This window comes from Diceros bicornis, chromosome 31, assembly GCF_020826845.1.
Source record: "Diceros bicornis minor isolate mBicDic1 chromosome 31, mDicBic1.mat.cur, whole genome shotgun sequence".
NCBI classification, from domain to species: domain Eukaryota; kingdom Metazoa; phylum Chordata; class Mammalia; order Perissodactyla; family Rhinocerotidae; genus Diceros; species Diceros bicornis.
In genome coordinates, this window is record NC_080770.1 from 13,170,301 (window position 1) to 13,174,982 (window position 4,682).

Here is a 4,682-nt window from a genome sequence, read left to right on the forward strand (position 1 = left end):
TTGTTTTGTTTTGTTTTTGAGGCAGGTTCCCCTGAGCTAACATGGCAATCTTTTTCTTTTTTTTTTTGGCCTGAGGAATATTAGCCTTGAAATAACATCTGTGCTAATTTTCCTCGACTTGGTATGTGGGTCGACCACACAGCATGGCTGATGAGTGGTGAAGGTCCATGCCCAGGAACCCGTGAACACAGGCTGCTGAAAAGGACCACGCAAACATAATCACCACATCATGGAATTAGCCCCTTCTCTTGTCTTTTTTTTTTTTTTTTTTTTTGTGAGGAAGGTCAGCCCTGAGCTAACATCCATGCCAATCCTCCTCTTTTTGCTGAGGAAGACTGGCCCTGGGCTAACATCTGTGCCTATCTTCCTCCACTGTATATGGGACGCCGCCACAGCATGGTCTGACAAGCAGTGCATTGGTGTGTGCCCGGGATCCGAACCCGGGCAGCCAGCAGTGGAGCGCAAACACTTAACCACTATGCCACGGGGCCGGCCCTTCTCTTTTGGATACTAGCCACCCAAGCAGGTATGAGGTGATATTTCATTGTGGTTTTGATTTGCATATCTCTGATGATTAGGGATGTTGAGCACCTTTTCTTATATCTGTTGGCCATTTTTCATCTTTGTAGAAATGTCTAGTCAGGTCCCTTGCCCATTTTCCCTTCCTCACTTATTACTTTTTTCTCCAATACTTCATTTATATTTTACAGCTTTTGGTACACAGCATTTATTCTCATTTGTTCTGATAATCATGGCCTGAATTTCCTCTAAGGAACCACCATTCCCTTACTCCCAATTTATGCTGACTATACTCTCAGCTTATCCTAGATCTGGGCAATGGCAGAATTACATCAGCTCACTGAGAGTGACTGGTTCCTGTGTCACATAGCCTTGTGACTAAATAAAACCAATTACATGAATGACTGACATTTTCAATCAAAGCTAATCCCAGCATTTTTGCTTCACTGACCAGGAAAGAGAGTCTCCCTCTTTTCTCCTTCCTGTTGGGCTTGTGAGGATGTTGAGCTGTGAGAATAAATCTGCTGCTATTAGCAGGCTTCATGCTACTGTATGAGTCTTATAAGAGACAAATGCTCACAGAGAAGAGCAGAACTGAGAGGTCCAAGGAAAGATCAGTTCCTAACTATGTCCGTTGAGTGTCTGAATCAAGGTGTCCCTGGAGTTGGATCAATGCCTTGGGTTGGGCCAATCTCTTAAGTTTTAAATATATAAAGAAATTAAAATAGACCTATTTTAATAGTAGTGTAATACTGTAGTCTAATACAAGTATCACAATAAATGGGCAAAATCCTCCAATGGCTTTCTCTCTGATTCAGAATAAAAGCTAAAGCTCATACTAAGCCCTACAAGATCCTACATCACTTGATTCTTCACTATCTCTGGGATTTCGTATAATATCCTACACTCATATTTGCTGAGCTATTGCTTTGGGTTTATTTAAAATGGCCAAAGTGACCCGGCCCAGTGGGGTAATGGTTAAGTTTCCATGCTTCACTTCTGTGGCCTGGGGTTTGCAGTTTCAGATCCCGGGTGTGGACCTACACACTGCTCATCAAGCCACACTGTGGTGGCATCCCACATACATAGAAGACGACTGGCACAGATGTTAGCTCAGCAACAATCTTCCTCAAGCAAAGAGGAAGATTGGCAACCGATGTTAGCTCAGGGCCAATCTTGCTCAGCAAAAGAAAAAAAAAAAAACGAAAGTTATTAAAAACCAAAAAGAAAGTAAAGTAAAATGGCCAAAGAATGTCTTCCTTTGGTGAGAATTTTTGCATACACGACCCTCTTTGTGTTTATATTTATCTAAGCAGTCTTAAGAGTAGTGCATTTTTAACTGTAAAAACTTTGTATGAACACCCAGGCTATTAGAGCAAGAACTTAAAGAAGACTGCCTGCATTTCACATCATGCCCTTTTAAACTTCTCAGTAATTTAAAGGTATGTTTTTATCGATTGATTTTTCTCCTGGTTATCGTCATTTTTCTGCTTCTTAGCATGCATAATAGTTTTTGATTGGATGCTGGATATTGTCATTTCTATTGTGGTTGAGTGCTCAAATTTTCTTTTTTCAGAGTGTTACACTGTATTTCTAGTAAGCAGTTACTTGAATTCCAGTTTGATTCTTCTGGGACTTTTTAAAGCCTTTATAGGGAGGGTTTGGACTTATTACTCTTGGCTAGTTTAGATATATTATTAAGGCATAATGAAACCGAGGACGAAAGAGTTCAATTTCCCTGGGTTAGAGTGAAACCCTGCCTTGTACCCACAAAGTTAACATGGGAAACAAAGTAACCAAAGTTTCTAAGTTGAGTTTTCAGAATAACAAGAGGACCACTGATCAGAAAGTAGCTTGCCAACAGCACTCCTGCCTGACTAAGCATGCAGGAGCTTGGATAAGCTAAAAGGACCAATTGCAAACTTGAGACATCCCGTACTAATAATCCACTGCATGCAACATATAGAACTCCCCCGAATTTGCACGAGATCCATGAAGAAATATGAAAGACAGTTGAGTCTGCATAGAGGACTATTACAACTTCAGCCCCCAGGGCTACATGCTCCCCTACCCCTGCCTAAAACCCCTTAGCTTTTTCCCTTCAAGGAGGTGGGTCTGAGTTTTAACTCCCATCTCCTTGTCTGGCTGCCTTTGGATAATAAACCTCTTCCCTTGACATAGCCTGGCCTTCCAGATATTGGCCCTCCTGTGTGGCCGGTAAAAAACCCTCTGTTTGTGTTCAGTAACAAAAACTTTCCTGGAGGTTTTACTCTACACCCTGAGAATCCATGGAAGACTCTGCATTCCAACTGGTTGGAACTTGAGTGTCTCCCAGCTCTGTGTGCGTTCTGATGATCATTCAGCTTACAACTACCTAACTACTTGGTTATTCTTTGATTGGACTTTTCAACAAATTTCAGCCTGTAAATGAATACTATTTGACAACGAATTTCAAAGGACTCTCTTGCAGATTTCAGGAACTCTGCCCCTGTGTGGCTACCTCCTTAATGATTCATTACTCACTAATTCTGGCTGTCTCAGCTCCCTCAAACTCTGATTTCTATCTTCTCAGTACAGTAAAATCTGTAGGAATCCATCTCCTTGACAATGGTCTGGAAAGTTCCTTCATGAAGAAAATCAGAGCAATTGTTATATTCACATCTATTTCCATTTTCTCAGTGTTGAACTCCCTGCGTTGACTACTATCCAATGTCCACCAGTATAGTTTACAATATTTGCCAGTTTTCTAATTTTACAGAGTGGGAGACTAAGTCTGTTTCCATGGTGACTGGAAGAATTGTGCTTTAATTTTAAAAAGGTGCCTACAAACAGAGATGGCTTTTCTTCATTCTGTTGACTCCATTTGGAAACCTCTTACTCTCCTTTGTCTAACTCTCCTTTCATTTGTCTGTCTCTTATTCATTCAAGTCTCCAATTAGATGTCCCCTTCTCCAGGAAGTCTCCTCTGCATCACCAAAGTCAGATTAATTGATCTTTCTATAAGCTCTCCTAGAATACTCTTCTTTACCTTGCAGGGAACTGATTATCCTGGATTATGATGGTATGTTCACTTGTCTGTATGCCCCATAACCTATAAGCTCATTGGGGGCTGAGACTCTCATTTTTCACCATTTGATCTGCAGTATATAGCACACCTCTTGGCTGATAGTAATTTTTCTCTAAGGATGTGTTGAATAAAAGAGAACTGAACACGACTTTGCTTTCCTCCTCCATGTAAAGTAAGTATTGATTTTATATTACAAATGAGGAATCGTAGGTTCAGAGAAATAACAAAGGCATGCAATAAATGATTGGTATTGGGTTTGTCTTAGTCAAAGACCAGGCTCTTTCTATGAGACCAGCTTTCTCTTTGATTTAGGAAAGTGCCATATTAATTATTGCCATGCAACCAACTTATTGGCAATTTATAGACATTTATCTCTAATGGTGGAATTTCATGTAAACAATACATTTAAATTATGTATAGAATGGCAATAGAAAGTTCTCTAGAGAGACAAGGGGAATGTGTGAAATAGTGAAAAGAGCATTTCAAATGATTTTAAATTCCATTAAATTAGTTTGTGTATATAAAGACCTTTGAGCAGAGTCTGACATGCAGTAAACCATCTACCACTGATCTCCACTAATCTCCACTACATACACTGATATACCATTAACGGTGGTAATAACCACCATTATTTTCCTATAAAAGACTGTATGAGGTGGGCCAGCCCCGTGGCTTTGTGGTTAAGTGCATGTGCTCCGCTACTGACAGCCCGGGTTCGGATCACGGGCGCACACCCATGCACCACTTGTCCGGCCGTGCTGAGGCCGCGTCCCACTTACAGCAACTAGAAGGATGTGCAACTGTGACATACGACTTTCTACTGGGGCTTTGGGAAAAAAAAAAAAAAAAAAAACCAGGAGGAGGATTGGCAATAGGTGTTAGCTCAGGGCTGGTCTTCCTCACACACACACACACAAAAAAAGACTGTATGAGAAAGTCACTGCTCATTCAGCAAATTTCACAATTGACATCCACACCCATATTAGGGACACAGACTCAGTTAACACTTCCGACATAAAAAAGGAACTAGCTGTGCATGTCAGAAATACTTAGCACCGCCTTTTGGATTTAGAAAAACTGTTTGGAGAGGGATTCA